This window comes from Triticum dicoccoides, chromosome 6A, assembly GCF_002162155.2.
Source record: "Triticum dicoccoides isolate Atlit2015 ecotype Zavitan chromosome 6A, WEW_v2.0, whole genome shotgun sequence".
Classification (NCBI taxonomy): domain Eukaryota; kingdom Viridiplantae; phylum Streptophyta; class Magnoliopsida; order Poales; family Poaceae; genus Triticum; species Triticum dicoccoides.
This window is the reverse complement of record NC_041390.1, coordinates 632,698,693-632,711,981: the sequence shown is the minus strand read 5'-3', so window position 1 is coordinate 632,711,981 and position 13,289 is coordinate 632,698,693. Positions and strand designations below refer to the sequence as shown.

At 43.5% G+C, this 13,289-nt stretch overlaps 1 pseudogene; it reads left to right on the top strand.

The window, feature by feature from the left end:
* The first annotated feature begins 4,514 nt into the window (after positions 1-4,514).
* LOC119316209 lies at positions 4,515-12,882 on the top strand (annotated as a pseudogene).
* Positions 12,883-13,289: the final 407 nt, after the last annotated feature.

Below are 13,289 nucleotides of genomic sequence, written 5' to 3'. Positions count from 1 at the left end.
TATTGACCCCCTTCTTCAAATTAGATGTTTCGGAAGCGGGATGAACTCCTAGCACCAGCTCGCATGCGAGCAATTCAAGAGGAATTGGCGGCATTCTTTCTTGACCACGTGATCGCTGAAGACGGAGAATACTATGTGAACCATGAGTCCGTATGATTATATTTGTAAGAGATAATTATTGTATATATGTAGCCGGTAGTGTCGGATAGATATACGAGAACTTGTTGTTCGACCAATCTCTCGGAGAAGGAGAGGTGGTCGATATCACTTCTCTCTGTATGCATATATGTTCATGACGATCTTCTGTTTCCTTCGTTTGCTTACTAGCTAGCTAGCGTGTCTAGTCCTCTCTATACGTATGTATAGTACGTAGCGTCGACCAAGCACGGACATAAGAGATGACACTTCTCTCTATTAATTATAGCTACCTAACACAATATATGCAACACCTAAATTAACCCCCCAAAACCCCCAACCCCCCCCTTCAAAACAAAAACAAAAACCCCAGCCACAGAAATGCTGACGCGTGGATGCCTATTGGTCCCGGTTGGTGCCACCAACCGGGACCAAAGGGTCTCCTACCTGGGCTCCGCGCACAGGCCACGTGGAGGCCCATCTGTCCCGGTTCTGGATTGAACTGGGACTAAAGGGACAGGGCATTAGTACCGACACTTTAGTCCCGGTTCCAGAACCGGGACTAAAGGCCCTTACGAACCGGGACTACATGCCCTATTTTTACCAGTGCCATACACTAGTAGAAAACAGGGCTTTGGTCCAGGCCGGGTCAGCCCATTAGTCCCGGTTCAGTCCAGAACCGGGACCAATGTGGGCATTGGTCCTGGTTCGTGAGCCCAGGGGACCGGCCGGGCCACGTGGGCCATTGGTCCCGGTTCATCTGGACTTTTGGTCCCGGTTGGTGGGATGAACCGGGACCAATGGGCCTCGCTCCTGGCCCACAACCATTGGTCCCGGTTCGTGCCTCAAACCGGGACTAAAGATTAGACCTTTAGTCCCGGTCTGAGGCACGAACCGGGACTAATGGGGTTGAGACCTTTAGTCCCGGTTCGTGCCACGAACCGGTACTAAAGGTCCCATTTTCAAACTCTACCCCCCTGTGGATCGCCTTTTCAGTTTAAAAAAATAAAAAATAAAATGATGGAAATGTCAAAAAATAAAAGAAAATAATTTTCCCATGTGATATGTGGTCTAGTTGTTGGGAAAATTTGCAAATGTGAATTTTGACTTTATTTGCAAAATCTCTCTGAAATTTGTAAAAATGGGCATAACTTTTGCATACTAACTCGGATGAAAAAGTTTTTTATATGAAAAATCATCTACTCGAAAAGTTACATCCAAATTTAACCGGGGGAACCCCGTTAAACATTTTCAAAATCCTCAAAACCCTAATAGAAAAAAAGTTACGGGGCTTTTAAGATCTAGAGTGAAAAAAATCGAGAAAAATTCAAACAGTGGGCAAACTGTGGTCAAACAATGGTCAAACTAATTATTCTAGAATATTAGTGTTACTAAATAATTATTTCTGTTATTTCAATTTTGGTCAAATCTGGTCAAACTGTGGTCAAACAATGGTCAAACTAATTATTCAAGAAATATTAGTGTTACTAAATAATTATTGTTTTTTAAAACAATAGTTTCAAAATAAAACTATGAAATGTGTCACTTCATGCTCAAGCAAAATTCCTGAAGGTTAATAGGATTGACATCTTAGTATTGTCAGGAAAACAACAAGTGCAGACTTGGAGCGAGGGAGAATAGAACTCGGAAGTTAAGCGTGCTCAGGCTGGGGGAGTGGAAGGATGGGTGACCGTTCGGGAAGTTAGATAATTTGGAATGATGAGGGGTGATTAGAGAATAAATTGAGAAGTGATGAGGTGTGGTGATTACAGACTAGGGGTTAAAAAAATTCAGAAATTTGAAAATCAAAAAAATTCAAAAAAAATTCATAAAATTTTCTTTAGTCCCGGTTGGTAACACCAACCGGGACTAAAGGTGGAGCTCCAGGTGGCCTCCACCTTTAGTCCCGGTTCTGGATTGAACCAGGACTAAAGGGAGAGGCATTAGTACCGACCCTTTAGGCCCTTTTTCTACTAGTGATATGCATGCATGCATCATCCAACCCACGGCCCCCTTTTATATCTTGCCCAACTACGTGCATTCAAGCAAATTACCCCATAGCTGATTTTGCTAACTCTATATATGTGACTATATATAACTAATCTGTGCAGCCACGATGATGATGACGAGGTACTGCTACTTGACAGCGATCAGGTCGGCCCTCCTCTGGAGCTCGAGACGGGTTTCGCGAATGTGATCATCGTCGACAATCTGCCAATTGTCCCAGTGGAGAAATTCGATAGGCTGCAGAGTGTCATGCGCGCAATCTACGGCCAAATTGGTGTCATCAAGGAAGGTGGCCTATGGATTCCCATACTCTACACCACCTATGGCTACTGCTTCATCGAGTACGCTACTCCTCATGTGGATATTTTAGTCCTGATTTATCTTTCCTGTAGAAACTAATAATGATGCTTGCATGTTCCATATATTCACCAAACATTTACTGACAAAAACTCTGATTTTAGTTTAGAATTTCATTGCTTTGAGTGAGTCTTAAGGAATTATCCATACACTCGTTGGACAATTGAAAGAGAATGTTTGGTGTGCCAGGAAGCCGAGCTATTTGGTCACATACAGCAACCATGAGCTCAGCAACCTTAGAGACCCACATGTAAACAATTACGGCTGTCTTAGGTGTATTATTCCCAGTGTTGGTAAGTTTTCCCATCTGACCAGCATTCATTCTCATATGTGTAGAAGTGGGTTGTCCTAAATTTCTTTGATGTGAGGACTGGGAAAGTGACGCGGAACTTCAATGAAAGATGTTCTCATAAATGTTTCATCGAGTTCACCACCGATGGAAGGACTGGTCTTTCATGGCCAATCTTGAGGTGAAACACACACCGATAACACACTTTTTAACGAGCACACAACCTCTCATTACCTTGTCATATATAGTCAGATGCTTAATGTGTATATTGTTTTATGTGTATGAAGGTGGAGTGGTGGAGGAGATGATCAATATTTTGCCATGCTTGGAAAGGGTACCATATCTGTCTATGAAACCGAAACGTTCTCCCTTGTTGGCAACACGCCCTTGGAGGTAGAAAATGTGGTAGACTTCAGTTGGTCGCCGACTGATTCCATCTTATGCATTTTTGTTCAAGATCCGGGTAACAGAAACCAGCTTGCTAGGGTAAGTAGAAAGAAATCTCTGCGGTTCACATTATTTAAGATTTTCATTCCATAGATAGATGGTCAAGTGTAAGCTAAATATGTGCTATCTGTTGAAAGGTGAGTCTGGTGCAAATTCCCAGCAAAGTCGAGCTGCGACGGAAGTACCTTACTATCAGCATTAGTGGTTGCAAAATGTATTGGCAAAACAATGGAGAGTATCTTGCCGTCCACGTAGATCGGCATGTTAGAAGTATAATTATGTTTAAGTTAGAGATTAGGAGTTAAAGATAGAATAGGATTAAATCGTGTACGACTAGCCCTCTACTCCAAGTCTCTCTCTCATATCGTACTCTATATATACCCCATACTTGGGTCAGATCAATACAACATAGAACAACACAATATTCATCCATCCTACAATTTTTACATGGTATTAGAGCGGTTAGTCTCACGACGCCGATCCTAGAACCTTTCACCACTTCCGCAGCGCGCTGCCTCTCACCGGGGGCGCGGCACCCGGTCAATCAAAAATTAGATTGATCTTGTAGTTTAGATCCAATTTTTGAGTTCCTGTCATTAGATCGATTTCATAGATCAATTTTAGTTTCAAAATCCTATTAGATTAGTTTTTCATCGCCTCCAAATAAACCTATTGATCTATTACGAGCAGGCGTGGACGCCATCGCACACAGGCGTGGACGCCATCGTGCGAGCGTGATCCAGAACAGCGGACGCTGGCTCCTCCAACAGGCATGTGATCCGATCTTCATCGACGCCACATCACCTTGCCCCTCAACATCAAGCTTCACCAAAGGTTCGTCCAGCCATGCAAAGCAATCTTGCATGCACACCTATCCATCCATGAACCATGCACATGGCCACGCAAACCAATCTCGTACGAGGACTCCAACAGGTGCCTCCTACTGCCGCGTATGCCACCTCTACTTCGACCGGCGAGAAGGGAGCGGCATCTACGGCCCGACACAAGCCATCGCCAACCGCCAGCTACACCTCCATTCGCGCATACGCGGGCATCGACCCCGGGAGGGCCGCGCGCGCCTGAGCGACGCACCCTTCACCGAGCGATCTACTACATCAAGTCTCATCGCCGACGGCACCCTCTGACATGAGCAAGGTGCATCGTCCACGTCTGCAGCTCCGTCATAGCGCATTTTTTTGCGCCTCCGGCTTTGTGCGGCTTCATCATCCACGACGACCACACCATCGACCACGACTACCTCGACCACGGCTACATCACCATGATCGGCTACCTCGACATTAATGGCTACGTCTACAGCAATTCATCGGCAACAACTCCAGTCAACAGCGTCCGCCTCGTCACTTGTGCCCACGACACTCCCGCTGTGACTGCGGAAGGGAATAGTGGAGAAGGCGGGAAGGCACCAGAAGGGGACGCAGTCACCGCCCTAACTGCCGACCCATCAGAGACGCAGTTGATGATGGCGCAGCGGAGAAGACGACAAAAGAGCAAAACTTTAAATTCAGTCGTAATCGTCCGCTTCACTCCCGCTACGACTGAGGGGGAATGTTAGAAGTATAATTATGTTTAAGTTAGAGATTAGGAGTTAGAGATAGAATAGGATTAAATCGTGTACGACTTGCCCTCTACTCCAAGTCTCTCTCTCTCATATCGTACTCTATATATACCCCACACTTGGGTTAGATCAATACAACATAGAACAACACAATATTCATCCATCCTACAATTTTTACACGGCACGCAGAAGCGGAGAGGAGAACTTGTTGCACTAGTTTCGAGCTGTTCAGGATCAAGGAGAGGGGCATCCCGAGCGAGGTCTTTGAATTGGACAACAAGAATGACAACATAGTCGCCTTTGCGTGGGAGCCAAGAGGCAGCCGGTTTGCTGTTATCCACAGCGATGGCTTTAAGCATGACATAAGCTTCTACTCGATGCACTCAGCCGACGATGTTAGCCGTGTGTCGAAGCTCACAACACTCAAGGACAGGCAAGCTGATGCACTGTGCTGGTCTCCCGCGGGGAAGTTTATCGTTCTTGCTGGGCTGAAGGGTTTCAATGGCCAGTTGGAGTTGTACAATGTGGATGATCTTGAGACCATGGGCACAAGAGAGCATCCTATGGCGACTGATGTCATGTGGGATCCCACTGGAAGGTGAGTGAGCTAATCACGTGATCACGTTTGGTGTGGAGCTATACATAACTAATCTTGATTCTTTTCAGATTCGTTGCAACTGCATCACTCGGCCATGAGATGGGAAACGATATTCGAATTTGGTCTTTTACTGGCAAGCAGATTTACAAGGCGTCCAAGGAAGAGTTTTCCCAGGTAGGTAGAAGGGCCTCCATCGATCATTGGTTATATATATATATATATTGTTGCTCTGCGGTGGCAATGCTATGCCCTTTATTGGTTGACCGAATGAATAATGACTGTTGCAGTTCCAATGGCGCCCAAGGCCACCTTCACTTCTTACTCCTGCGAAGGAGATGGAAATCTCAAGTCAACCTAAAGAGAAGGCTGAGTTGCTGCTAAGTGGAAGTAGCTGATTCAGACCATACAGGATAAGAGCGCGCCGAGAGGAGGAACAAGCTAGTCTATGTCTATGCATGATGAATCCAAAGATGTCGAGGTGGAGTGGAGGTCACTGGGAAACTGTTTGCCTTGAACATGGACTGGATCAGGAGCAAAAACTGGAGTTATCCTGTGTTCGTCACGTAACAATTCTCTTATCGGAATGTCTGCTAGTAATTGTGATGGTTCATCCTAACTGAGTGCAACTTCTTTGTTATGAACTACTCCCTCTGTCCCAAAATATAAGAACGTTTTAACACTATACTAGTGTCAAAAACGTTCTTATATTATGGGACAGAGGGAGTAGTTCTTATATTATGATTGTTGTGTTTGAATTGGTTTGCTTAACAAGCAAGCAAGTAAGCAATGTGGTAGCTGCTGGTAGTAGTAAGCGACGACAACAACAACGACTCTTTTTCATGTTTTTGCATACACATCACATACACAAATGCTTTATCCATCACTCCTGCCAAGACCCCGTGCTTCGGCTACACCGAAAGAACTCGGCGTAGACAGTTTCATCTTTTTTCCAGCTCCCGTCCCATGCATGCATATGCTTTATCCATGACTCCACTATTGTTGCGTAGCTACCAAGGAACGATTCAACAATAGAAAAGGCAGCTACTACTTTATTCCTTTGTGAAAGCGGCATTTCCTTCACACTCGTACCTACTGCGCCACTCTCTGATTACCATATATACTAACTCACATTCCCTATGCACGACCGATCGATCATACTTATTTCCTTCCTACTTCCTCCTGGGGCATGAGGAACATCAGGAGCTAGCTCCTTCCCAGCAGGATGGCATCCTCCTCCTCAATCGTCCAGGTCGTCAGTGAGTCCATCTTGGACAGCGAGGTCGTCCCCTCCTCGCTCGTCGAGATTGCGCCCTTCCTCCGTGTGGCCAACGAGGTTGAGGCGATCAACCCACGCGTCGCATACCTATGTAAGTAGTGTGCTTCCTCTTCTTCTCCCCACACATTCATCCACTGCTTGTTAGTTACAGATTCCTTCTCACAACTCTAATCCATTGCTACTCCATTCACCTGTGTATTCTATTACTCAGTCTCCCACCACTACTTTACTTTCTTGCGTCTATTGTACTCCCTCCGTCCCAAAATTCTTGTCTTAGATTTGTTTAAATACGAATGTATCAAGTCACATTTTAGTATTAGATACATCCGTATCTAGACTAATCTAAGACAAGAATTTTGGGACGGAAGAAGTATTACTTAGTACTCCCTCCTTAAACTAATATAAGAGCGTTTAGAACACCACTTTAGTGATCTAAACGCTTTTATATTAGTTACAGAGGGAGTACATGTGGTATTGTTTTATATTCTTCCTCAAGTACCAAAAGTAGTAGTAGTGGTGTGGTGGTGGTGGTGATAATAGCAGCAGCAGGAGTTGTAGTGTCACTGTCCATGGATTACCGTTAATTAATTCGGAGTGGCCATAATCCCCTCTCTACCCGCACTACAGAATTTACTGAGTATGCCGCTTGCTAGGTCGATTCCACGGCGGATTCGAGAAGGCGCATCAGCTCGACCCGCTCTCCAATGGACGTGGTGTCCGGCAGTTCAAGATCGCACTCCTGCAGAGGCTCGAAAGGGTACGTGCAGCCTACCTGATTACATTCCTTTCCCGCTCCTTTCCGCGCTGCGTTCTACTACTTATTTAGCTTCAAAATCATAGGCGTATGCGATAGTATGTTTCTAATCCAGCAGGTATACGTACCGTATTAAGAGCTTTGCTTTCCTTGCAATGCATGTGCTTTCTTCCTCAGGAAAACGACCCCACCTTGAAGGGAAGGGTTGAACAGAGCGATGTTGTCGAAATAAAGAATTTCTACCAGCAATACTACAAGATGTACATCCAGGCGCTCCAGAATGCTGCAGATAAAGCTGAACCCATCTCTCTTTTCTAGTGCTAGCTTCTGAGTGCTGTGATGACTCATTTGTATATGGCTTTTCCATTTGCTCAGTGATCAGCTCACAAAGGCTTACCAGACTGCAGCTGTGTTGTTTGAGGTCCTCAAGGCAGTTAATCAGACGGTAGCCAACATTGCAGCCTTTTGTTTCTTTTCTCGCACTACTCCTGCATGTTTCCTCACAAAAAGAAACCACTGGTATTACTGACTGATGTTATCTAAAAAAGTGTTGGTTTCACCTCCCTGCTGCGACTGTTGCAGATTTCCGAAACACACAACCAAGTCGATCCTGATAATTCTATCGTGCGATGTCCCAAGGTTCACATCCATCCCGGGTTCACCATGAGCTTATCATACATGCTTTGGCCAGATGATGATTACAGTATGGCTTATACTGCTTTTTCATTGTTACATGCAGATCCATGCCGCTTATCACGCCCTTCGTGACACCAAGGGTCTGCCATGGCCCAAGGACCATGAAAAGAATGCTGATGCAGATCTTCTTGAATGGCTTCAGGCAATGTTTGGGTTTCAGGTTATCACAATGCGGCGACTCTTTACCTTTTTCTTTCATACCAATCATAGTCATGTCTATCATTTGTTTGTGAGCTCTGATACATGCTCTCTTACTTCAACAATAACTCTGCAGAAAGATAATGTGTCCAATCAAAGAGAACATCTCATACTCTTGATTGCCAGCATGCATATAAGGCAGATCTCCAAACATGAACAACACCCAAAGGTATACCACCTTTTCTAACATACACATGTGTGATGTGTGTGCACATGGACACTTGTGTAATCTTACCATTTAATCATTCCCTTTTCTGGATATATTTTCAGTTAGATGACCATGTGTTGGATACAACAATGAAGAAGCTATTCAAGAACTACAAGAGATGGTGCAAGTACCTTGGTCGCAAAACCAGCTTATGGTATGATGATTAACCTTGAGTGGTCTACTGATTGATCCCTTGCTCAACTAATTAGTTGATCATTATGTTTCTAGGCTGCCGACAATTCCACAAGAAGTACAACAGCGTAAGCTTCTCCATATGGGCATTTATCTGCTCATATGCGGCGAGGAGGCTAACTTGCGATTTATGCCGGAGTGTCTTTGCTACCTCTTTCATCATGTATGGTCAATTCCTAAACCCTGATCAAGAGAAATCTGATCTAATTTGTTTGCTCACTTTTCTTATAGTGATGCTCTCTTACTATTTTAGACCATTTTAAATGGGCGAAAAGTTGAGGGTAGTACATTATATGTATGTGCTTGAAAACTTTGCATGCCATTTATGTTTTTATTGCACATTCATACTTGTTCACCTTTAGCAATTGTGTAGTTGTGTTCATGTACATGATAGGTAAAAAGTAATTGATTATCGGGGTTGTTTGTTGGTTTTTTGACTGAATTGGGACATTGCCATATTTCTACACCATAGCTCTCTCAGTGAGATGATTATTGGGAAGTGATGGTTGTGCCTTTTTTGCAGATGGCTTTTGAATTGTACAGTGTGTTGGCCGGAAATGTGAGCCCAACAACTGGTGAAAATGTTAGACCATCCTATGGTGGGGAAGAAGCCTTCATGAAGAAAGTTGTGACTCCAATTTGCAAAATTGTAGAGATGGTAAATTTCTATATTTTCATGCTTATGTTCTAATTTCAAGCACGGTCAGCATATATCCTTTGGGATTTTTACACAGGAAGATGAAATGAGCAAGACAATAAAACCAAAACACTGTCATCGGAGAAATTATGATGATCTCAATGCGTACTTTTGGTAAATACAGCTTAATTTTTTTACTATATTAGTTGTAATTTTGTGAGCCAGTAAGCCCATGCAATTAATTAATTTTACATTGCTCATCAGGTCAAGCGATTGTTTTCGATTAGGATGGCCAATGAGAGCCGATGCTGATTTTTTCAAGAAGAGGAGCAACCTGTGCGAGTTGTGCTCTTCTTCCACACCACAAGTGTGTGTGCGTATGTGCTTCATCTTGGCCACAGTCAGGTCTTGGGTCCAACAGTCACGGCGGTGGTGCTGGTGGAGTGGACGAGGCTCGCTAGAGTTCATATGGTCGTCAACAGTTAGTGATGGGTCAGTGAGTGATCTGGAGTACTGCTTGATTGGCAACAAATGACTACTGTCTATTAATCCCGCTTTGTGTAATAGAACTTGCACTCCTTGTTTGGCAACCAATGATATTTATTAATTCTAGTTGTGTCCAATAGAGCTTATATGTTGCACGCACACACAACACTTGACGGATGTTGAATCACTTTTTAATGGTTATTTTTTACGAGCAAATAGTAGAAAAATACCAAGGACCTCTACAGGATTACAACGTGTTTAGGTCAAGTTGCGAGAAAATTATAATGGTGGACGGTAGGCGTCAACCAACTGATTTGGTGTAGAAATCAGTTGGCTTGCCCGCCGTCTGGTCTGTCCATCGCCAACTGTTTGATCCTTCTGGCACTGGAGCGCCTCGCATCCTCCTCCTGGCAGCACGATGGTGCCACCCCCTGGAACCCGCAACAGCACCTTGCCCAGCTTGCAGCGACCAGAGTACGCCGCCGACCCACGGCGTTGCAGCGCCGCCCTGTTTTCCGGAACGGCACCCTTTCTGGCGACACTCCAACGCAGCACCGTGCGGCCCACCGATGCTCCAATTGAACACCGGTGATGCTCCATCACAACACCACGCATCCCTGGCGGCTCGGCAATGCTCCATGGCAGCAATAGGGCCCGGCGATGCTCCATCGCAGTAGGGGAGCCTGCCTATGAAGTAGTATGCATGCTTAGGTTGCTGCTTTGCCTTGTTACTTTCGATATCATGCTTATGTTGGGTTCACCATACCATGCTTTATTTTTCTGGAGATGATGGTTATGCTATGATGATACATGTGTAGTAACTATGATGGTGATGGTGGAAGGCCGGACAGTTAGCCTTGGTGTTTTGTTCCACTCCATCAGACATAGGACCCAAGATTCTGCACACTTAGGTTCAAGAACGAGTGTGCTAACAACGCATCGGGATGGCCTATGGGCTCCACCAGTCGACTGGGACCCTACGTCTGCATACCTCAAAACTTAAAACTATGCAGGATTCAAGTTGTACTAGATCAAGTCGATCGGTTCAAGTTGTCCATAACCACCGACATGGCTATTCAAATAGATTTATTCCTGCAAGGTTGCAACAATTTGCCCATTATAGGCTCCATATGTTTTGCCTTTGTCAAGCTGTTTAAATGTATATCACTTAAATGTTGCTTCTCCTACATTTAATTGTATGACATAAAAAAATTCTATGCATGTTAATTTTAAATGTTTTATTAACTATAGTGTAATATGTATTTGCATGTATGTGTGTGTTTTCATATATATTAATATCATTAAATATCAACCATGCAAAAATATCATTAAATATCATGATGCAGATTTGTAAAGCATATAATTAACAAAAATATTAATAGTAGTCTCTAGTGTATTATTAGGCAAGTTCATATAAGCTTCTAGGGTATGCCAAATTTGTCCTGCAAGTTGAGTTCATCATTAAAAATAAAAAAACATGTGCATGATTTGTATTTTTGCTTGAAATAGCACATGTAAACAATTAAGGCTGTCTTAGATGTATTATTCCCACCGTTTGTAAGTTTCCCATTTGACTGTCATTCATTCTCATGTTTGTAGAGGTGGGTTGTCCTAAATGTCTTTGATGTGAGGACTAGTAAAGTGATGTGGAACTTCAACGGAAGATGTTGTCATACATGTTTCAATGAGTTCATCATCGGTGGAAGAACTGATCTTTCATGGCCAATCTTCAGGTGAAACACACACCGACAATCCCCTTTTTAACGAGCACCCAACTGCTCATCAAGTTGTCATATATAGTCAGATGCTTAATGTATATAGTTTTACGTGTTTGAAGGTGGATGGTCTAAATATGTGCTATCTGTTGAAAGTTGAGTCTGGTGCAAATTCCCAGGAAGTCGAGCTGCGGCGGAAATACCTTTTCAACGTCAGCAATTGCAAAATGTACTGGCAAGACAATGGAGAATATCTTGCCATCCAGGTAGATAGGTGCGCAGAATCAGAGAACACAACTTGCACTAATTTTGAGTTATGCATGATCAAGGAGAGGGGCATCCCAAACTTTGAATTGGACACCAAGAATGACAATATAATCGCCTTTCTGTGGGGGCCCGAAGGCCACCAGTTTGTTGTTATTAATGGCGACGGGAGTAATCAAGATATAAGCATATATTCGATGTGCACAACCGACAATGTTAGCTTTGTGTCGAGGCTCACAACACTCAGCAACAGACATGCTAGTGTAGTGTTCTGGTCTCCTACAGGAAACTTCATTGTTCTTTTGGGCTGAAGGGTACCAATGGCCAGTTGGAGTTCTACAGTATTGATTATCTTGAGACCATGGCCACACAAGAGCAGTTGGAGTTCTACAATGTTGATGATATTTAGACCATGGCCATAGAAGAGCGTTCTATGGTGACTGATGTCATGTGGGATCCCACAAGAAGGTGAGTGTGCTAATCACCAATAATTTTTTGTGCCCTCTCTATTTTGGAAAGTTCTGGAAAATTGTCAAATGTTATCCATGTACTACATAATAGCTTAACATATGGGTTATTATTTAAACCTGAAGTGTTGAAATATATGTTCATTAGGTGAAACTATAGACCTGCGTTCTCAAACTGTATGATTGAATTCTTACACTCAATGCTTATTGCATACAACCTAAACAGATGACTATATATAAGTAAGCTTAGATTGGTTCCCATCTATAATAATTTAGTGGAACTATCCAGAAATGACTTTGGACCTGGCTATTTTGTTCAGATATGTTGCAACTGCATTGGCTGTCCATGGGAGGGAAAGCGATATTTGAATATGGTCTTTCACTGGCGAGCAGATTTACAAGGTGACAAAGGAACAATTTTCCCAGGTAGGTAGAAGAGCCTCCATCAATCATTGGTTCTTGTTGCTCTGCCATTGCGCTTTATTTGTTGACTCAATGAATGATCGTTGCAGTTCGAATGGCGCCCGAGGCCACCTTAACTGCTTACTCTTGCGAAGGAGAAGGAAATTTCAATGAATGATTGTTGTAGTTCCAATGATGATTGTTCCAGACTTCCAATGTAACCTTTAACAGTCCAATTGTTTTCCCTCAGCTGGAAATAAGGCATTTGCAATAACAAACACATTTTCAGATAGAAATTAGAGCCATGTAGTAGGGAACCTTTTTTTTTACGGATTGGGAAACATAAAATAAGCTTTCTTCCCAAAAAATAAAGCTTTCTTGCTTAATTGATGATTAGGGTGCATTTCCAACTAATGTGGTATACATAAGAAATTGTCATCAGATCATATTTTTAGGGGTAAAACACCCATTACAATACAAGGCTCACACGATCATTACACTAACGCCGGGTAGGGGGTTGGCTAGAAATGCCCTGATAGGGTAACCAGAGACCGGGACAAGAGCATGCCTTTTGGAAAATATTTG